The 23,114-nt window shown below is 44.5% G+C and overlaps 1 protein-coding gene across 2 annotated transcripts in view; it reads left to right on the top strand.

Moving 5' to 3' along the window:
• Nucleotides 1-5,090: 5,090 nt before the first annotated feature.
• The window catches only part of GPRIN3 (GPRIN family member 3), a 32,145-nt gene continuing 14,121 nt past the window's right edge, over nucleotides 5,091-23,114 (top strand). Inside the window, exon 1 of one of the 2 annotated variants that reach the window (XM_074589587.1) lies at nucleotides 5,091-5,212. The gene's annotated coding sequence lies outside the window, so the exon portion shown is untranslated. Of the gene's footprint in view, nucleotides 5,213-5,469; nucleotides 5,791-23,114 lie in introns of those variants that run through there. The other variant, XM_074589586.1, reaches the window with a different exon arrangement.

Raw genomic sequence — 23,114 nt, forward strand, 5'->3', positions numbered from 1 at the left:
AGGCTACCCATCCTTGCTTCCTCCTTCTGCATGCTTCCTTTTTGTGTCTGGGTTTGGCCAGGAGTTTCTTGTCGATCCACACAGGCCTCCTGGCATTTTGCCTGGCTTCCTCCTCATTGGGATGGACCACTCTTGAGGATGGAGGAGGTGATGCTTGAATATTAACCAGCTTTCTTGGGCCCCTCTTCCCTCCAGGGCTTTATCCCATGGGATTCTGACAACCAGATTGTTGAAGATGCCAAACTGCTCTCCTGAGCCCTGGGCTGTGAGCTTGCTTTTAACCTTTCTCCCTCCCTTCAGGATCCCAAACTCCACCATCTCATTCTCACTGCAGCCAAGGCTGCCTTTCACTTTCACATCTCCAGTGAGACCCTCCTTATTCATGAAGTATGAGGTCCAGTGAGCACTCCTCCTCATTGCCTCCTCTGTCACTTGGATGAAGAAGTTGATGCACCCGAAGAACCTCCAGAATTGCCTATGCCTATGTGTTGTCCCTCCTGTATATATTGGGGTGGTTGAAGTTCCCCATGATGACCTTAACGGCATAATCATAAGCAGAAACTGTCAGAGGGTGCATGGTGAGGGACAAAGATGTTTTCATAAGGCTGTAGAAATTCACACTCTTACATATTTTCAACTGAAATTTGACATAGCTGCCTGAGGTAAAGCAACTAGCAAATGAATTCATAGCGTTTTAGAACCACTGTGAAACGGAAAACCACCCCAAATACTGAGTTCACTTACAATGGTATATTATTTGTTCCATGCAGTTTTCTTTATATCCTTTTTTTTTTTCTCATAAAGACCATAAAGTTTAAGGGAAACATTCTTAAAGGAAATATCACCAACAGCACCTATTCTTTCCAGCCATAAACTGTGTTATCAGTCCCAGTCTAATGATCCAGGAGTGCTATTACTGTGGCTGAACAGCGCATCCATTTGTGAGATGCCCAGTACAGCCCATTAGGTCTGTGAGAGGTAAAGGGAGAGGGAGAAGCTGTGTAGCGTGTGGAACGAATAATTGCTTTGCTCTGTTGGTTATACGGAAAGTGCGTGAACACAAAAACACAGGCATCGCGTCACCTCATGTATGGTTTTCTTCCTTGATACATTTGTCTCTAACGGCACAGCTGTTGACCGCAGCTATCATTCCAGAGGACTCCTGCCTTTTTTGGCTTAGCTCCCAGTCCAAAATTAACGTGTTCATCCAGTCATTCACTTGTTTTTTGCATTAATGGGAAGCAAAGGTGTAAGTGCCTTCACAAATGTTGAACGATTGCAGTCATTGCAAGTTTGCTCTTCATTGCTCTTTTCAGCTCAATCTTCATCTGAAGTTTTTCCTGGCAAAAATTTTGCTTTTATTTACTTTTTGAAGTACTCATAGCTCCTCTTCCTAAAGAAGGCATGAAAGATGCCGCATTAAAAAAAAAAAGGCTTCTACAGAATTTATATTTGGCACCAATGTCATCAAAACTGAAAATATATTGAGAAATATGGTAGAAGCAGTGCAGTGAAACAGCCCTAATCCACACCAATGTAAATTTGTGTGTCACTACTGAAGTAAATGAAACTCTGCTAGTTTAGGCCAACTACGCAACTTCTCAACAGGTTATACCACTTCTCATTTTAAAAAGTCATCAGCTCTATTTTTTTCAGCTACAGTAAAGAACTTTCTTTTAGCTGGGTGGTGGTACAGTTTGAAGATGAGATTTTAAAACATTCTACAAGAGTCTTCAAAGGCACTGCAGAAATGCGGTTATCATTTCTGATGGGTAATTGTATTCTGGAAGCTCCTAGAAAATCCAGGGTTCTGTTGCTCTGAACTGCGGCCTAATACATATCAAAGGATAATCCCTCTACAGTTAAATTTATTCTTTCACCCTGGTCAATACTAGCAAGTTAAAAAGGTTTAATTCTTTATTCTTCTCAATATTATTGATACTTATGCACACACGTTCCATTGACTTTATCAAGTGCTAAGCACGGTGCTTAAAGCTAAGCAACCGTCTATGTGCTGCCCTCAGAATGAATGCTTTTCTGCATGAAGACCTACAAAAAGTTAACATAAAAGAAATGTATGTAGCTGGAGATGGAAGCAGACAAAAGGATAGGGGAAAAACAGTAGTAAATTGGCCGTGACTCACAGGTGATTAAGCAAATGAGTTAAAAATTCAGATAAATAAACCAGAATAATCTAAATATCTGGTTTGCATTGATATGGTGACACATTGAGATGTTGAGATATGATGACCACTTTAGCCTATCAGGACAGCAGCTAGTGGAGTTCAGAGCTCATAAGAGGGTTTAGAAAATGTTTTTTAATACCAATATTGGATGATGTACCAAATGAAACCATTCTATAGCAGTCTGTCGTTCAGGGAAGAAAAAAGGACATAGGGGAAAAAACGCTACATGAGTTCATAAATAAAGTGACCATGCACTGAGTGCATCTGTGCACTTCATCACCTCAACCAACTTCTGCAGTGATCTGAGCCTCTTTGATGTCTCTTTTCTAGGTCATCGCTGCATTTGGAAACAAAAGCATCCGTGGGCATGGGAAAGAGATTATTCATTGAGCTGTATTTCAGTCATATTACTGTCTTCGTTCCTCTTGGGTTTCCTTGTCCATCAGGAGATAATAAGTAGTCCCAGTGCTCAGCCATGGCTGCTGAGAGCAGCATAGGGATTCTCAGTAGTGCCATACAGCCAGAAGGAAATATTTACCTGAACTCAGCAGGAAAACATTCAGGCACTAGTTTTGAAGTGCATGGGCATGGAGGGGCTTGGAGCAAAAAAAGCTCCCAACCCCTCTCTTTTTTGCCTCAGAATTACAATTGTTCCCTTCTGGCAGATGCTGGGACTGATCCTCCATGTGCTCTGAAGGTGCTTCTCAACCCTAAAACAGGAAGGGCACAATAACCCATAGAAAAGTTTCCCAGCTGCATGTATATGACTCTTATTGCTGTGACTTTCAAGGCCAGATGATCACCCATCTCCCTTACATGCCTTTGAAAATCCTACCATGTTCCCACTTCAATTAATCTCAAAGTAGGTTTCCAAAGAAGAGGGAAGTATTAGCTATAAATATTAAAACAGCTGAAATTCCTCACTTTGCAAATGGTTTCAGAGACAAATAAGGGCTGCCTGGAGGCAAATCTGATTCTCATCTTTCTTATTTTTTCCAGTGTAGGCAAGGTTGCTGTCAAAGGGAGTAGCGTCAGTATTTTTCAGTGACTTGGACATGGGGAGAAAGATGCAGAAAGGAAAAGATGCTGGTGGGATGTTAAAACTACACTAAAGGACACAAGAAGCTTGACTAGCTTGCAGAATTAATTGAGTTAACTGGTTAAATGAGTGCCAAGACTGTGATTTTAGTATCTCAGGCTAATGGGGGTTTTATTAACAGAAAGGGTCTCTCTTAAGAATCCAGATGAGGAATCTTATGTTTAGGAAAGTTGAGGAAGACTACACTAATTGTAAATGACCCTTGCTGAGCAGCCCCTGAGGTCCTGTGAAGTCCTTGTAGCAGCAAGGTCTGTAAGTGCCTACGGCTACCTCTTCATAGAAGTACAATTGCTGACAAAAGGAAATTGCATCACCCAGCCTTTCGTCTTCTTTAACAAAAAAAAGAAAAAAAAGGAGGGGGGGGAAGTTTCACTGTAGTAATGTTAATGGCAGTAGGATTAATTCTAGGAAGTTTGGAAATGTTTCTTTAAAAATAGGTCATTTAGCACAATAATGAAGAGGAGTTGAACACTGACTCTGCCAACCTGACCTTGTATTCCTGACTCAGACATGACCAGGGTGACGACCGGGCTCTATACAACCCTCAGAGCACCAAAAAAAGTTGCAAGACTGTAAAGAGAATGAAGTAAATAAGAGCTACCGGGAACCCCTGGCTGCACTAGTGCTGTAAATCTTTTTTTTTTCCCCTGATAAAGTTTTATGCTCTCTCTGCTCTCCCCCGGCCAGCGAGGTTGCCTCTTGCTTGGGATGTTCAGGCTCTTAAGAGTACCACTGACTATTTTGGCACATGTGAAAAAGCGGTTATTGTTGGGGAATGTTGAAAATATATCTTAAATTTTCCATGGTTAAATAACTGTCAGAAAGCTGCATTCAGCCACATTACATAAATATGCGCTGATCTTAGTGGCCACTGTTAGGGAAGAAATTACGTATGCCACAACAGGAAGTCTAAGATGTTTTTTATGATAACTTAACCCATGAGTCAAAGAGATTTAGGATCAATAACTGAGCCTGAGGGTGTTTGCAGGGCAGTGAATAAAATATGGGTCAATTCATATGGATCAAGGGAATGTGATTCATTGATATTTATAACTATTAGAGATAAAAATTATTTTCTTAGGTCCTCTAGTCAACTGTTCTTTTTTCCCCCAATCTTTTCCATATTTCAACAGAGTTCTCCTCGCAGCTTGTCCTATATTTTTGGAAATCCTGCTCCTATGTATCCATAAAGGAAGGTAAAAGGGTTACAATCTTCCCGGTTGAAAACCTGTACTTGACTCGAATCTCCGGGCTCTGCAGAACCATTTCCTGTGATTGCAGCAGAGAGAGATAAAATTCCACACTGGTGGGAATAAACCGAAATTAGAGCAAAGATGTCCAGGCAGTTATGAGTCCTAACCCAAAATGTCTTTTGCTGCTAATATTTTTGCGCGGATCTATTTTTTTGATGGCTCGCTGCAGGCAAAGAGGGCAGTGCTTCCCACAGGAAGCCAAATTTGCCTATCAAAAACAACAATCCAAACTGAAAGCGTGACAAGAGCCCATCCGCATTTGCATACACTGCAATTCCGCATGCAAATTTGTACAACTCCGCAAGCAAACGGCTCATTAGGTGCCTCGGTAGCTATCTGTAGGCACGCTCCCCCGGCTGACACACGCAGGGCTAGCAAAGGTGGACGGAATGAGTGGATTTGGGATGTGCAGTTCTGGCTCTTCCGCCGTGAAGAAGCTTGGCGTGTAGTTTTGGTTTAGGAGCTGGAAAGAACCGGCTGGCAGAGGAGACAACGCAGAGCAAGCCCCGGAGCACCGCCGGGCTCTCCCGGGGGGGCTGCCGAGGGTCCCGGGGGCCGCCTGCTCATCCCCATGCAGCTGATGGAGGGCAGGAGCCTCCAGCTCCCGGCCTATAAAAGCCAGACGAGGCCTGAGGAGGGGTCGGCGTGAGCTGGAAATGCCTCCCTGGAAGCAGGTACCTGCCCGCGCCCGCCGCGTTCGGGAGGGGTTGTCGGCGGGGTGCGGGCTCTCAGCACCGACGGGAGGTGCCGTCCCCGCCGCCCCCCCCTCAGCCCCACCCCCACCCCCCGGAGCTGCCCGGTGCCGTCCCCACCGCCCCGCCGGGAGCTGCCCCGCTCTCCCTGCGGCCGCCGGGGGGAGCCCGGCGCCGGCCCGCCGCCGCAGCCCGGGCGCTTCCCCCCCCTTCCCGAGCCGGCCGCCAGCCGCAGCTGCGAGCGGCCGGGAGGCGCCGCCGCCTGCTCGGCTCGGCACCGCTCGGCTCCCCGGGCGGAGGCTGGCCGGGGCCGGTCTGCCCGAGCCTCCCGCCGCCGCTGCCTCTTCGTAGCCGGTACGACTCGCCTCCCCTCTGCCTCCCGCGGCGGGGAGGGCCACCCCAGCGGAGCCCTCCTTCTTCCCTCCGCCCGCCCTCCTCCCGCGGCTGCACACCCCGAGGAAGGGCTTGTTTTCCTGCCCGGATGATGAATTTCTCCGCAAGGTCATCCCTGCCCGCGGCGGCGGCGTGCCCGCGGCTCACCGGGTGCCACCGCGGAGGAGGTAAGGGGCGGGAGGCCAGCGCGGGGGGGGATCGTGAGCACCCCCACATCCCCCCAGCAAGTTTTTTCGGCGCCAGAGAGGAGCGGGGCAGTTACGAGGACAGGTGGCCGGGGGTGAGGAGGGGTGGCGAGGCGGGGGGCTACCTCGCCCAGCCGCCCTTACCCGGCCCGGGGGTGCTGGGCGGGCCGAGCCGTGCCCTAAGAGCCGTGCCCCCCTGCCGGGGGGCGGCCCCGCCGAGCGACCCCCCGTGGATGGGGGGCAGCCGGGCCGGGCTAGCCCCTAAGGGGTCTCTCTAAGCCTCTACTGATTTTTATCGGCGCTCGGAAGCGGGTTGCGCGCCCGCGTATCCGGGAGCGCGGAAAACTTAAAAAGAAAAAAATAAGGTGCCCCCCCCCCCCCTTCCTCCTTGGCGGGCCGGGCCGGGGGGGATGCGCGGCGCGGTCGCAGCGGCGCGGTCGCCACGGCAACGTGTCGGCGGCCCGCGGCCGCGGTGTCGCAGCGCGGAAGGTGGCCCGGAGGCCGCCGCGGGGGGCAGCCCCGGCCCCCGCCCTCCCCCGCCGCGGGGCTCACGGCGAAGGGACCTCCCCCGGGCCCGCTCCTGCGGCCTTCCCGGGGCGAAGCCGGAGGGGAACGGGCGTGCGCGGGTACCCGCGTACCCCGGGACGGGTGTCCCCAAAGCTGTGCTCTCGGGGGTGCTGGAGGGTGGTCAGCCCGGGCTGCGCGCTGGGCCGCTGCAGTCAAGTAACGGCGCAGCTGGTGATGCTCCCCCGTGTTGAAGGCGCACCACCAGCTCGCTGGGGGCATGTTGGGCAAGCTCGCTTGGGGCGTTAGGGGTGGCCATAAATCCCTGTCGGGCCTCTTCTTCCTCCTGCTGAAGTCGGTGACAAAACTACAGATGATCTTGCCAGCTCCCAGTCTGTGGCTTCTGTTGTCCACAGATCAACCTGCTTTTTGTGCCCTGTACAGGCCTTGGCTTTGTTAATACTTTTTTCCTTCATCCTTCTGTTTCTCTCAGATGATAACAATGATGCTGATGGATTTATTAGTCATAAGGAATCATTATGATCCCATAGTCTAACCTCTTCCATAATACAAAGCACAGACTACTCCCCAGTGAGTTGAAGGTCAGGCCCACCAGCCTCTTCAAACTGTCTGCATTGAATGATTTCCAACGGCGGGGAATTGACTACATTCCTGGATAATTGGTTCCGATTGTTAATCTCATCGTTTAACGTTTGCATCTTTTTTTCTGCTTTGAACTTTTTTTGACTTCATTTTCTAGCTACTGGATCTCGTAATGTCTTTGTCTGTCAGATTAAATAGCTATCTAGTTTCAGATCGTCTCTCCCTGCTCAAGTATTTAAGGGCAGTAATTAAATAGCCACTTAACGTTGTCTCTGATGAGATAAATAGCCCGGGCTCCTTTGGTCTCTCCCTGGAATGCAGATGCTCCCCAGGAGAAACGGCTGGGACGCTCTTCTCTGAGCCCCCACCACTGTCCTCGCTGGCTACCAGCACAGTGGATTCCAGGAAGGCTCCCCTTAATGTCACGTGTGAAGATAATGACACGTGCTCAGTATTCCCCTGTCTATTCACCCAACGGTACGAACTTTTCTTTCCCACGACTACATGGTGGGAACTTAGTTCCATCACTTAATCCCTGCCTTTCTTTGTGAGCCAGGGTTTTCTCAGAAGCTGAGGCCTCTCCTGTAAGGGGCAATTTAAATTAAATCTTCCCGCTTGCATAACTTTGGATCTGCCTATATTAAATGGAGTTTTTTCCTACCCCTGCTCCTATCACTTCACTTCCAGGGAGTCTGCAGCTCAGGCATGACAATAGAGCTCTGGTGCCTCTCCCTCTAGAAGTCATCTGAGTCTTTTCCTGGGACTTCCGTGCTAAAACTGTCTTTCTTCTCGGTAGCATTTGCTCCAGATGACCTTAAAGTTATTTCAAGTTTACTGAGGGAAAAGTTACACTGAGTAATATACAAACTGCAAACTGAAAGTGCCCATTACCGGGAATTGGTTTTGTAACTGCTTTCGTTCAGCTGTGCCTCCAAGTGTTGGTGAGAGAGGGAGAGGCTGGCTTTCCTGTCTTGCAGAACTATAAATCCCACTGCTGGGTATGATGTCTAGGCTGATGCGTATATTGGCGTTATGTTGCAAATGTTTAACTTGAATTTTGTGAGTTTTACTTACCCTGAAGCGTACTTAAGCCTGGATTTATATCTCTCTTTAGAAAGCACAGTGTCATACAGTATGGGCCAGAGGTGGGTGGGTTGTTTTTTGACAGGATATTGTCAAGTTTTCCAGTAGCATGTAGCAGCTCAAAAGGGGACTGAAAGGAAGGATTGACTAGTCTGAAGGCACCTGCTATGGGAGATGGTACGAAATAACAAAGTTTTTTGAAGTGGGCTTTTCTGTTGTTTTGAGGGGTGTAGGGGTGTTTTTTGTAACCGCCTCGACTTACTCTTAGAGCTTAATGCACACTGAGGGAGGGGGATGTAAGAAAGGTCCAAACCTTACCTCTACATGCAGACCATCCCTTGAAGTAAATGAGATGATGATCCTTGTGAGTAAGGTTTGTTTGCATGAGTGGAGATAGCAGGTTGCAGCCTTTAGAATGACCTAGCTGTCTTCAAAGCGTTAAAATTAAGAAAAAGTACATTCTGATCATGTAATGCCTTAAGTGTCAGGACAATGAGCTTTCTTGAAATTTCACACAGGACTTCTTGTTTTTCTCTTCAAGTCCCTGAAAAAAATGTCTATACAAAAGATTGTGCTAAGTATAAATAGTGATGGGTGAATGAGGTACCCTTGAAAGGTCTGAAAATCATTACTGAGCTCAGAAATCACATCTGATTGAACAGAGTGATCCTATGAGCTCTAGAATTGTGGTGAATTTTCTACAGGCTGGTATCAGCATCTTAAGAATTTTTTATTATGCAGGTAACTGTATATCTCCCCCAATATGAAATTTTGACATTTTATTACCTAGGAGGTAGCTTCCCCCATCCATTCAAACTTAGTTTCTCTCCCCTAAGCTGAGCTAATTTCTCTTTTTTTTTTTTTTTTTTAACACATGCTTTCCCTTCTCATGGTTGCATCTTCTCTTTGTCTCCTTTTGCAATCAGATGAGCACGCATATCTTTCCATAGGGTGACTGGTCCCTCCAAAACTTAGCCATTCTTGAGTCATGATACCCACCCTGGGTCAGCCCAGCATTAAGAACAGGGGCTGTTAATTAATCCTACAATGCTGGGACAGGCAGGTGATAGTATTTTAATGAGTCTCAAACTTATTTTTAGCTGAAGACTGTCTAACAAGTGCTGGGTTAGAGTTAGGCAGGTTTCATTATCAAAATACATTGGCAGTAGTAAAAGTTGTCAGATTTGAGTCCTACGACTGTTCCTGCCGCCTTTATTTTGAACAACATAAGCCGCCTCCATCAGAAGGAAACGAAGCTAAGGAGAACCTGATTATATTAAGAACAACATACTGCCTCTGATTTGTTTGTGAAATCGTCACTGATGTAGGAGTAAAAGCAAGCCACTCACAGTCTTACGGCTACAGACAGCAAAACTTTGTAACTTGTATGACTGTGCTTCCCCCATAGTAAGGGCAGAGGTGAGAGATAGGCTGAGTCTGTTTCCTTTGTGGATTTAAGAGCAATCCTGGATTAAGAGCTGATATTATCTAATGGCATGTAATGACTTTATAGCTGATAAAGCTCTTGTACCTGTCCTACAGGGTTATGGACTGGTTCTATTTGTGCAAAATTCTTTAAAATTAGTTGTGTTGTTACTGGCAGTTCTTTGGTACTGTTATGGAAGATGAGAAACGTAACAAAACCCAGGATTGTCTGTACTAACCTTGGATACAAATTGGGCGCCCTAACTGTAAGCATCAATACTATGTGAGAAGATGTCTAAACTGATCCCATATGTGGTCTTGTACATTGGGTCATTTAGATAAACATCGCCTTCTTAACAGTCAGAACAAAACAAAGACTGATAATATTTACTGAGGGAAAACAAGTTCTGGATGTGTTCTGAATGAAATTGAATTACTTTTCAGTAGGAAAAGCTTTTGAGAGCATTTCTGAGCATGGTTTACTCTTGCAAATAGTAAAAATAGAAAAGGGCTCCGTATATCTGTTCTATTATATACATGGATTTTGAACACAGTAACAGTGCTATAGAAAGAAAGACTTGTACTGATTAAAAATTTATTCGCAGATGATCAGTCACTTACTAAAGTTGAATGATTTGTTTCTTGTAGTCCATGGCTAAGAGTTTGCATTTGTAAATTGTCAGCAGATGTGAAAGGGAGAGGTGTCAGCACGCTGCTGAGTAAATAGGGAAAAAACACAACTCCATGCGGGATGTGGGGGAGAAAGGCAAGGGTTAAGGTGGAGACCAAAGGAGTAATGACTAGGGACCAGCATAATATCGTTTTGCCCTGATTTGTCCTCTGTCAGCAGTGGACACATGTACTTGGGGGAAAATAATTAAGTGGAGGGAAGAATGCCAACAATCACAAATATTACAGTGAGTTGCTGTAAACGCTTCTATCAGGGTGCTACAGGCATGTCCACAGAGGACAGATGGAATTCTTTTTTTTTCCCCCATCTCTTAACGCCATTATCCTGTGTTTAAAAAACTGAGCAGCAGGTAAGGAAGCTATTACCACAGCTGATATCAACCAGACAGCCAAGGAGATCCTCTTATTTTTTTGAATGATCCAGGAACAAGGGTCTGTATCTATTCTCTCTGTGGTTGTCACTGTTAGCAACACCCTTTACTTCTACTGTTCATTCTACTATATTTATTATACATTAATAAAATGTGGTAATAACAGTTGAGTTTGCTCACTTCCTTGCCTGCTTTCCTCCCTCTGAAAGTAGTTCTCTTAGCAGGACAAGGAGTTAATTGAGGGGGGCACAAACAGACACCCCAGTGCTTTGCTAAACTATTATTAGTTATCTCCGCACACTGTTCGTATCTGTATCTAACAGAGTGGAGACCAGCCCTGAGCTGAAACTCAAAGCTCGTGTCACTTAGCTTGGAAAATGAACTGTCGTCGCTTGCCAAGTTGTATCCTTGTCTAGGTCTAGAGATGAAAATACTCTGAGGGAGTAGAGAAACAATTTTTTACAATAGGATCATAAGGAGTGTATTCTGAGCTGAGATATTTCTCATCCCCCTCTTGGGCAACCCGCACAGTCACTACTAAGGAACAAAACTCAACTGTGATAAAACAGATATGAAGCATGTTGCTAGATGGGAATCTTCACTGTGGTCTGGTGAATTTCTGATCCAGGAAGCAGTGGCATTGCTAAGTTTAAAATCATTCATATTGTCTATGGATTGATTGTAGTTAGGTAGTAATAACGTATGCACTTTCATTTGTGTGTCTATGCATTAATGCACACACGCAAATTGGGGGGAAGAACAGTGTTTCCTGAAGGGTTGGTAATCTAGCAAAGTCTGGTAAGAGCTGACAAAGCTACCCCAGTAGTTCAGTTAGCTACAACTATATAACTGTCCAATTGAAGCATAGTAACTAGTGTAGGAAAAGTTGCTTGAAAAGGGCCTGCAATCAGAAGTTATGTATTCTTACTGTCTGAAAAAACAATATCATAGGCAGAAAGTAGGACCAAACATTCAGCTTTGGAAAGGCAGATCTTACTATTTGCCCCTTTTTTCTGCTAAATGGACCAGATGTCTCTCAAAATCTTGAAAAGTAATCAATGTTTGCATGAATTCTCTCCGTGACACCTGTATCTTGAGATTCTGCTGTAGCTCAGTGATGGTAATTAATATTGTCAGCTCTTCACAATCATCATTGCAATTATCACCAGTTGGTGTTTTGTCCCAGAGAACAGGCTGGCTTTCTATATGCATATGTGTGAGGTCTTCTTTCTTTTGAAGAACGTTGAACAAATATTGATTACTGTGATTGGGATCCCAGATTGCATTCTAGTGGTGAAAATCTTTTTCCCAGTGATGCTAATGTGCAAACAAACAAAAAGCTAAGTTTTTTAAAAGGGAAGTTAAAAAAGAAAAAGACAAAATGAAACAAGGTGCTATGCAATTATTTTTACTGGTCTTCATGCAAAAAGACAACAAATTCAAATAGAGGACATGAATACTATACTACATTATGACTAATCTTAAAAGGATACTATAAAAAGCAATGGCTTCTCTCCAACAATGACAGTGAAGTCAGTCAAGATTTAATTCAGAAACTTTCCAGTGGCTTCAGGCCCCTTTTTTTACATGCAAGATTAGACCTGCTGCTCCGTGGGAAAATCATTAGAAATCTGAGAAAATCAGTCAAGGTGTTATCATGAAAACAGCAGGAATTTCCAAGGTGGGATAACAAAGGATCTGACGTTACCTTAAATTTGTGTAAACAGGAGTCAATTAATTAACACTTGTGTGGAAAACAAACAAAAATAGTTACGTGGTTGGGCTTAAATTTCAGATGGATGGATTTTTCCTTTCCTGGGTGGAACAGAAAAAGAAAAGAACAGTAGAGTGGTTACTAATCTGATTTTTACATCGTTTTGGGAAGAGATGAGTGTTCTGTTGGTAGAGGTGGAGTGTGGTTTCCCTGGTACCAGGGAAACATGGTGTCTGTCAGCTCAGAGGTGAGCAGAATCCCTTAACCTAAAGCCAGACTGACCAGAACTGATTTTCTACTCTAGTGCAGTCATTTTGCCTTAGTAAAGAAGCTGTAAAACATGTAAAAGTCCAAGGATTGGCGCTTTACCTCCAGCATGTTGCCATTGTGATCTTAGTCCAACAAGCAGTGTGGCTGCTGAGTGCTCAGGGAATGGTCCCTCCCCTTCCATAGGCCATGGAGTGTTTCCAAAAGCAGGGTTGAATAGCCAAGTGAATCTGGAAAGTTAGTATAATGGACTAGATAGAAATCTTCTAGTAAAGAAGATGATGTGGACAGGGCACTGTCGCATTTTAGCAAGTCCCCGTTGTCATAGACCACTGGAGCTACAATTCAGAGCAGCTTTTAGGATGTCCACTGAGGAATGAACTAGATATCACCAGGTCCCAACTTCAGAAAGCAGAGAGGTATAGAAGTCCTATAAATCTTCCCAGCTCGGTTTTCGTAGAAGCAGTCTGGCTGTTGGGGAGTTAGATAGCCCTTAGGCTAGAAAATGCTGAAGGATAATCAGCCTTTAGTATTTAACGAACTAAAGGGTCACTGTCATTAATGTCACTCTGCTTCCTCTGAAGCATCAGTTTCATGAAAAACTTCACGCAGTTGAAAGACTCTGCTTTAGAGATGAGTCATGAGGAAAATGATAAAATATAATAAGCATGCTGGGGGGTGTAGAAAGGGGTAGAAGTTATGTGATAAAATATTTGTCAGCAAGATGATACTCTGAGAAGAGCTGTATGGAAACAAGATGACAGAATTATTCCACCCTGAAAGGCTGGTATTTCACAAGTGCTGTAAGTTTTATAACACTGCAGCATGCCACAGCGTCTCCCTATTTATTAAAAGAAAATGTTACTCCTCCCCTTGAGGTTAATGATTAGGGAGTATCTGTTATAAGCCAGCAAAACAGGCTATGAAGGTCTGTGTAAGTTTATCAGAACCCAGATTTCTGCTCAAGCTAAGCAGTAGCCTTACAGGACCCCCTTTTTCATCACTCTGAAAAATAACGTACTAGTTTCCATCCAATCTGTAGGAACAAGTAACCCAATTATAAATGCAGCTGTGATAACATTTGGCAATTCCTTGTTGCAGCACCAAAGACATTTTCACAGGAAGGGTAAGTGATATTTTGAAGGGTCACCCCACTTCATGGTACGGCAGAATGAAGTGACCAGGCTTTTGGGCCCATGCCTGCTGCCTGGTCCTTCAGGTGAACCTGTTTCTGCCATGAGCATGAGCACTACTAATTGCAAATGCGCTTTCAACTACCTCAACCAAGGGCTGAATAGATTTGGAAGACCCATACCTGCACGTGGTGACTGCAGGTGAGGACTGTGCAGAACTTGTGCTGTTCATCTCATGCCAGAGAGCATAGGGTTCATGGGACTAAATTCAGCTTGTAGTTTTGGCCATGTGCTAATGACACTAGAAACATGTGAGGATGCACTGCAGACTATGATGAATAAAAGCTGTTCATTCATTTCCTGAGAAGTCAAGCAAGCTCCATCAGGAGATGCTGAGGAAAGCTTTAACAAATGGGTATTACAGAGGGATTAACTTCATTAATTTAGCTGCTTGTGCTTTTGGCACTTAGGACTTTAATCCATCCTTTATTGATTGTTTAGGTCTCAATTAGCGTGATGCCTATGAAATGGAGGGAGCAAGCAGTTTCCTCCTGCGTATAGCAAGCATAGAAACTAACAGAGAGATGGTCTTGCTTTTGGTGAGGAGAGGGGCCTTTACCTCCTGGCTGGGTTTAGGGTACACCTCGACTTAAAGGGAACAGTCCAAACCTCAAATCATGGGGCCACTTTACGGCATCCACAGTGCAATAAAAGCAGATAATATCCTATCATAAGGCCTGAGAGCCTTCTGTCAGCAATGCTCCTGTATTAAATGGTCTACTTTGAGAGTTGCTTCCAGCTGGACCATGCTTGGCCATCATCATGCAGTTGATATTGGAAAATAGCAGAACAGTATTTATCCAGTTCAAAAGATGCTCTTAATGTGAAGGGCCTCAGGGGAATATTGCCTGGAAAATGTATTTTCGTAATAAAATGGCCTGTTTTAGAATTACAGTTTTCCATGCTGGAGGAGGCAGGAAGGTGGCAGGAGGCTTGCCAAAGAGATGGACAATAAGCACACTCACACCTGCTCCCTAACGAGAAGATGGGTGGACTGAATGTATTAATAATATAGCACACAGGGTTTTTTTTCAGCTAGGTTCCTGCATGCAGGCTATTTGTATGTGTCTGCTATATCCAAATCAACATGCCTGCAGGAATGTGAGCAGACGTTCCTATCAGCAGCCAACCCAAACATGCAGCTGACTGGGAGAGAGCCCACACAATGTTTGTTTGAGCCGCTCCTCAAAAAGCCTTAGGAGGAGAAAATCAAGTAAAAGGAGGACAAAGCTAATAATAGTTTCGTTAAGTACCTACCAAGAAAGCAAGCTTCAATTACATTACACTTCTAATACTATGATCCCAAGTAGCAAGCTGAGTAACAAGTGTTATTTGCTGTTACTCATCAGTTCCATCTGTACGGATGCTCCAAGACAACCCATGTGTTCTTGCTTCTCCAGTAACAGAGCCTGCCTTCTGGTGACTAATGAGTCCCACCTACTCAGCTGCAGTTTGTCTCATATTTTGTCTGTTGAAACCTTTCTTCTTTTTCAATGTGATTTATAATCTAACTTCAGCAATCAAATTAGTCTTTAACTACCACAGAAGTTCAACTAGTTGGCAATCAAAGCTACACCTGTCATTGTAAAAAAAATCACACCAGAGTCAGTAGCTAATGTGTGCTCAGGAAAAAAAACTTAATTGGATGGGTGAAATTTGACCCTGTAGTTAAAGGCTGTAATTCCTTTGATGTAAATCCCGTTAATGGAGCTGCTGTAGTTTATATGAGGTATAAACTTGGCTTTTTACTGGAGGTATCTAACCAGAGATATTAAATTGATATGAATTGTTCTAAACACCATAGCTGCCATTCTGACATGAAGCCAAACAACATCATCCTTTCAGTCATCCTGTCTTAGGCAGCTGATTCAGAATGAACTTAGGGCAGATGAGGTAGAGATGAATGAACAGAATATTTAGCTGTGGTACTTCAGCCAGCCAGTAGCATGCCCTTTAAAATACTTGTCCTCTACAGTCCTGAAATACTCCTGGCTTAAACAGAGTGACGTTGCCACCGTAAACGGTGTGGCAAGACTTTAATTCCCAAGAGTTAAAAGTTTGATTGTACCAGGGCTTCTGCAAATCCGGAATCTATCTCCAGTGTGCTTTGTATGGATGCAGTGTGCTGTGCAGAAGCTTTCAAGCCCGAAGTTTTGAATGCAGTGGTTTGTTGCAGTAGCTTCCCAGCATTGAATTTAAGGAACACCAGTGGTAGAAAATTTGCAGAAGAGAAGACGCTGAATAGGTCTTGTCATGACCTTCTCAGTTCTGTGTCTGGTTGCAGAAAGAAGTTTCCTGATCACTACTTTTCAGTCGTCCTGCTGCTTCTTTGAACCTTTTTAATGAGTGATTAATGATTCATCTTCTCCTTATATCTTGAATGGGAACAGGAGTGTAAAAGTACTGGTTTTCTAGCAGACCCTATGGTGGCTCTCGCAAAGCTTTTGCACAGTGGAGTTAAAGACACAGTTAAATGTGGTTTAGGGTGGACCCGTTGCCTTAGTTTTGGAGAGCATATTGAAGAAGAAATGCGCATGAAAATATATATTACCCCTTGAATTAATGCAATATTCTTCCATCTTTCCATCCCCCTGTTGAAGGCTGACTCTGTGTTGCATGTGGAATTTCATCCACGGACCCCTGAGCTGAGCTACATGACCAGAATTTAACTGGGATAAGTCTCCTGTAGTGACCTAGTCTTGATTTGAAATTGTCCGCTGCTGACAGTTGAAGTGGTGAATCGGTCATATATGCTTAATGACTAACTCTGCCTTTCTTGAGAGAGGGTTTCCTGTTTGTGACTGAAAAGAGTGTTTCAGAAAATGGGATTTCCCCTTCTGCACATATGCATTTTTTAGTTAAGTCTCTTAGCTTTCCTTTTTTTGCTCTTTATGTCCCTATACACAGAAAAATACTTTCTGTATAGTCAGAGAGCAGCTTTTTGAATAGTTTGCTGTTAGTCGCCCATCGAAAGAGACCTAACCTATTACCAAAAAAAAAAAAAAAAAAAATCAGGAAGTGGGAAAAAATACCCATCAGAGAGACCTAACTGATTACCAAGAAAAAATAAATCAGGAAGTGGGGGGAAAAAATACCCCTCAGAGGCTTAGAAAAACCAAGCAATGCTTAGGATGTTCAAGTTGAGCATGCAACGTGAGGTAGGAAGAAGTATGAACATGGTCACCATCACAAATACTGAAGCAGTGTTAAAATTGTCCTTCAAAAGGGTGCTATACCATGGTGCAAAACATGATTTAAAAATATCTATTTCTTACAAACAGTTTCCTGGCCTTGAGCTACATGAAGCTGTGAAATGGTCTGGCAAAGAGCGTGCAGTAAGAGACAGATGGGGAATCAGTGCTGGAAGAGCATTCAAGCCGAGGTCCAGGAGGCAGAGGGCCAACAAATTTCTGCATCACGTGGACCAAACAACTTACTTTCTCCTGCACGTCCTCTTTTTTCTGAAAGAGTAGCTCTTACCTTCCCCTCTTACCCCCTCCTGCCTTCTTACCCAGCCAGAACTCACTCAGCAGTTGTTGTAGACATAGGTCAGTCTCACAGGTGGAATAAAGTCACTGAGTCCACGTGGGAGAAGGCTGGTGTTCCCAGGATCAGCATTAAGCCTCATTCTCCAATTTTGTGGGAGAAACGTAGGACTGAGGCACACTAACCTTGAAATTCAACATCTGAGCGGTTCGATCTAGCTGCTGCTGAGAGAGAAGACCAGGAGGCTAATGAATTTCCAAGGGTTGCAGCATTTCCCTGAAAATAAAGGGCAAAGCATCCACATGCTAGGGGAAAAAAATACAGGTTTTTTTGCCCTCCTGGGAAAGGAAAAGAGTGAGAGTTTTTGAAGTGGTGATGGGGGATTTTCCAGCCCATCTGCAGTGCTAACCAAACATCTGTCTCTCTCGAACAACCTCCTGTGGCAATCTGCATTTGCAAAAATGTTTTCTTGTTGACTTGGAGTAGAAGAAACCCAACAGTTTTCCTGTGGCTGCCCACGCTTGGGGTTTAGAGTTGTTAATAAATAGATGAGGGAGCAGAGTGAACAGAGCTGAGGTAGTAAGGATCAAGCTGTAGCAATTACCTGGACCGTGCTGACCTTATAGCAGCCTTCCAGTACCTAAAGGGGGCCTATAGGAGAAATGTGGAGGAACCCTTATAAGGTAATGTAACGATAGGACGAGGGGTAATGGTTTTAAACTGGAAGAGGGGAGGTTTAGATTAGACGTTAGGAAGAAATTCTTTGCTGTGAGGGTGGTGAGACACTGGCACAGGTTGTCCAGGGAGATTGTGGATGCCCCATCCCTGGAAGTGTTCAAGGCCAGGATGGGGCTTTGAGCAACCTGGTCTGGTGGAAGGCGTCCCTGCCCATGGCAGCGGGGTTGGAACTAGGTGATCTTTAAGGGCCCTCCCAACCCGAACCATTCTATGATTTATGACCAGCAGCTGAGCGGGGATGAAGGGGAAGGTGCAGGCTCCTCACCTTAGACGCAGCCAAGTGTCCTGCAGTGGAGCCTGAGTTTTTGGTAAGATGGTCATACAAGGAAGACCTGATAAATTGCTCTTAGTTTCCTAGCTCTGTAGTCTGGACTTACTTGACCTTCTGACCCAATCTGCCTCTCTCTCCACGTACTTCTTCCACTCATTCTTGGTCTGCTCTGAGTCCCCTTGCTCAAGCACACAGTGTACAGGTTTATAGGAAGGGTCATTCAGAACACATCGCCAGCCTTGCCCTCTGCAAAAGAAGCAACTCACAAGAAGGAAAAAAGATAATCGAGTGGAGTCTCTTGCTCAGTATCTCATTACCTGCTGCCCTGTTCACACTGGATGTCCTCCTCTCTGTTGTCAAACATTCACATCCCATCTGATTCCATGCCCTGCCCGAGCTTTCTGCAGAGCAAGAGCATTAAAAGAGCCTTTTCCAAAAGCACTTACCTCCTTGTATGAACACTTACAGATCTGCAGTGGTTGCAAGTACTTTTCTTGGGTGGCTGGCCTTCCTAGGTCAGTAACATCCTTTGCTTGTTCAGCTTTAAGGTGGTGCTTTTGGGGTTTTGTGGGGTGTTTTTTCTTCACAAATGCTGGCAGCAGCATCTTCTGTACACTTGTCTGGTTTTCTAGCTTGTGCTTTAACAGAGGTACCAGTCTGCTTCACCTCTTTATAGATTCAGGACTTGCTGTATGGCAGTAATGCAGCAAGGGGAGACAGCCCTTTGAGTATTTTTTTGGTAACGTTTCAGAGGTGGATCTCTAAAGCCAGATTCCTGCGCCCATGATTGCAACGAGTTTTTAGTAGTAGATGATGAGATGTAGGAGAAAGGTTTTTCTGCAGTTAAATCACTGGCATTAGACGCTGCCTGTTGCATAGTTTTCTCTGTGATATTCAGCTGTGTTAGCCTCTAAAGAAGAGGCAGAAAAAGGTACTGGCTCCTGCCTCTGCTCTGTATCTTGCCTGCTTAAGCTGTGAATGTTTAGTATCTCTGTGCAGACATGTGGCATCCAGCAAAGTGGCAGAATATGTTAGTGCTTTCTGGCATTTCTTGGAGAAGAGCAGGAACAAGAGAGATTGTATTTTCAAAGATATTGAGCAACTTTTGACTACCTTTCCTGGCATTTCTGATTATTCAGCACTTTTGAGAATCTTTGATTTCAGTGCCTAGCTTTAATCACGCAGATTAGGCTAGATGACTATCTTTATGTTAGTATATATCAGATTTTATGTGTATATGTATGTCTGTCTGCCATCACGTATGTATGCATAGTTTGTGGTAATAAAAATTGTATTCATAAATAGGATGTCAATAAAAATAAATGGTCATAGGAAGCCTACTGGGCATCCACAGCTGTCAGATCACTGGTTGAAGTACCTAATGCTTACCTTCAAGAAGGTTCTGTGTAGAAATAAACCAACTTGCCTGGAATTTCGTACTGGCTCTAAGGTTGCCATGTGTTTTCTCACTCCTTCAAGTATGCCTCTGTGCGTGAGGCATCTATGTTCAGTGTGAGCCCAACAATTAAGCCCTAAGCTGTGAATGATCCTTTTTCACACCCTGCCAACTTCCACTCCAGCTGACTTAAAAACAAGGACAAAGCTATCGTGCGGCCCCGCTCGCTCACAGCTGTGTTCCAGCAAGGTACAGCCTGACCTCAGCTCACTTCTGAGATTTGCAGGTTAAATATGCTGGCAGCTTGAGCAAGGGCAGCTAAATCTGCTCCGAAGAGGAGTAAAAAGGAACTCTGCCTGATGTGAAAAGCTGGGCATTAGGTGATAAACTCAGTAGCTGCTTGGAATTGCCACATCTCTGCATTTTTGGGGTATTTTTTGCGTTTTTTTTTTCGAATACTTGGGGGCATGTTTTGCTTTTGTACCGTGAAACAGCTGCATGTATCTTGAGGAGCTTGTAGCTTCACCATTCGTGAAGGTAAGCTGGAGGGATAGCTGCCACGGCGAGGGCCAGTCACGCTGCCCATGGGGCTGTCTGGTTTGAGCTTGGCCAGGTGGTGGAGGCAGCCGGCTTCAGTAAACCTGACACTTTGCTAAACCCAGATGTGATAGATCTTGTTTGAGCCATCATTTTAATTAATGCTAATTATACTCATTAACTAATTTGGCAATCATCCTGAGGGACGGTAATTCAAGTCAAAGTTAATGGCTTTTACCAGTGCCTCCCCCACGGTGTGTGTTGCTTCAGTCACCTGATAAATGGCAATGTAAATATGCTTAAATGCAGAAGAAATGAGGAGAAGAGGTATACCAAGCATTAGGCTCAGTGTAAACCTTGACCGCTAGCTCCGGAAGATCTCAGCCCTCGACAGGAGTGGGGATGTCCCATTAGCTGGTACAAGCCATCATGGCCTTGCAGGGTATGGACCATACATCTGGTATGGATAAGGCAGAGGTCCAGGGTATGGATACGGCTGTGCCATATCGCAACAGGCAAAGCTTTGGCTTATGATGACACTGGTAATTGACTCCCAATATTATTATTAGGTTTGAAAGGGTTTATAAAATAAGACATGCTGTGTCTCTGTTTCCACCATGTTTTATTGAACTAGTTCCAGATTTGACATTACTATCTCTTTAATATTTGCTGTCTTGAGGAAGTACTTCTGGTTTTAGTTTGGTTCTGACACAGATGGGGCTTCCCAGGTGTCAGACGCTAAATAGCGATTTGTCTTATGAGCATTGTGATTTTTAAGAATTCAGAAGCAGAGAATGCAATTTTTGTAAGCCTGTGAAAATCCACATTTGAAACACAGCATAAAAAGCTGCAGGCAGCTGAGTACCTTGGTCCCTTTTGTTGGGGCTGGAGGGATAGAAGCACATTGAATCTAAGGATAAAAATATATGTTTTGAATAAGCCATTGTTAGGACACAATTCTAATAGAAGGGAGGATAGTTCCCATGATTGTTAGTGCGAGAGATTTTTACAGCCCTGGGCTGCCTGCAAGGGCACCTCTGAAAAGCTATTACCATCAGACACCTGTGGAATAGACTGCAAATAATGAGTTGTTCCTAAAATATGCCATCGCAGAGCACAGCTGTTGGTGTTTTTCTTTGCTGCAGGAAGGCGGAGGTGTTGAGAGTGACTTGGTGACTGAGTTGGCTTCTTCACCCAGGGACAGTACTCCAGTCTCTTTGTTCAAGCACATCCATGTGGTAGATGGAGGAGACTTAAGAGTCTCTCTTTGTCCTGAAGAGTGCTCTGGTTATAGAGTGGATTTCAGGACTCAAAGTCAGTGAGGTAAGGTTTAGGAGTTGATTTTCTCAGATATGTCTTTCAAGATCATCTGTCAGCTCTGGGTGGAGACTGAAGAAGAAATGGTGTGGTTTGGAGGTGTAATATTTTACCAACGTGTTCCTATCTAGCATTTGCCTTCATTAGTGCCAAGTGGTTGGAAGCCCTCACATGGCTGCAGTGCTGTGCATAGGGTTAGGCTGTTCCATCATTTCTGGATATAAAGAATGGTGGTGTCACTGACTATCCACAGTCCAAGTGTTGTTTTTCCTGTCTTTGCAAGGTGACATTTAGGATGTGTCATAGAATGGTTCGAGTTGGAAGGGACCTTAAGGATCATCTAGTTCCAACCCCCCTGCCACGCGGTGTTGTCCTGTCCCTGGTTGGTTAGCACCTCCTGCTTTCCCCACGTCCCACATGCAGTACTTCATCAATTCAAAAAAAAAGAAAAAAAAAAAAAGGCAAACCAAAAAAACCACCACAAATGAGGCTCTGGTCTCTGGTTTGGACCCATTCCATGGGGGTCAATGTTTAACAAAATAAAGCATACAGCCTCAAGTACAGAAAAAGAAAAGAGTCTGAGACTGAGATGACAGCTTTTCGCATAGCAGTCCCACTGAAGTCGTATTGTAAGCTCTAGTGACTGAGGTGAGCAGGTTAGAGTCCTTAGCTGGATGTACAGGTTTGAGTCATTGCTCTCCAAAGAGCATTTACTGCCGTTGTGAAGACATCACTGAATTGCTCCGATTTTATCTCTGAACGCTGAAGGCTTCCAACCTGCAGCCATTTGGTTTCCTGCAGAGCCTCAATACATCAGACAAAAAGTGGCCCGGCACAGAGCGATTCCTCTCCTGTTTTTTTGAGAAGGTGTTTAGCAGGAGGTGGTTTACTAAGGAGATTATTTTGTTCTTTTTACTGCTCTTATTGTCAATGGCAGACAGCAGCGGAGTGCAGTGAGAATGTGAAGAAACAGGAAGCAACTGCTGAGGTGGTGGCAGGAAGAAGGCAAGATATTTTTACCTGTTGTGTTTTTTGGCTGTTTTTTTTTAAAAAAAAAAAAAAGCCACAGTGATAGCTGTTTTGGCTGCTAGCCTCTTTATTCACATTAGTTGTGTTTCTGATAGCCAGGAGGCAACAGCAGACATGGTGAGATCATCATCATGCCTTTATTAGGTTAATCACACGCTACGGCAAATTTCTGTTACAGTAATGACTGGTTAGGCTCTGCATCCTTCTTCTCTAATTACTTGCCATTTGGAGTAGTTCTTTGCCATTTGGATTATGCATGTAAATGACAGCGAATATGTCCTTTGCCAGGTGCCAGTTATGTATAGATCTATTGCCTTCTCTAATACTGAGCCTAACATCTTCATTAAAATAATATGATATATGAGGAGAAATTAGTTTTTCAGATGGTATGTGAGAGTTAAACATTATTGTTGGGTTTTACCTTATGTAAAAGATATTCCTTCTGCTACCAGCTCTTCCAAGGCAAAATTTCCTCACTTGCAAGGTTGGTTTTTAAAAAAAAAAAAAGAAAAAAAAAGTACTGCTACAATACACTTCTTTGGGCTCCAATAATATGGTTAGTCAGTAGCAAATCAGGCCTAATTATCTAGGGTGTTACTGAGGCTGCTTGAGCCATGTGATTAGCGTTTGCATTCAGTGCGCTGGGGGAATGTTCTTGAGGAGGTGGTCATCATGAAATTCA

Source organism: Larus michahellis, chromosome 5 (assembly GCF_964199755.1).
Source record: "Larus michahellis chromosome 5, bLarMic1.1, whole genome shotgun sequence".
In the NCBI taxonomy this organism is placed as follows: domain Eukaryota; kingdom Metazoa; phylum Chordata; class Aves; order Charadriiformes; family Laridae; genus Larus; species Larus michahellis.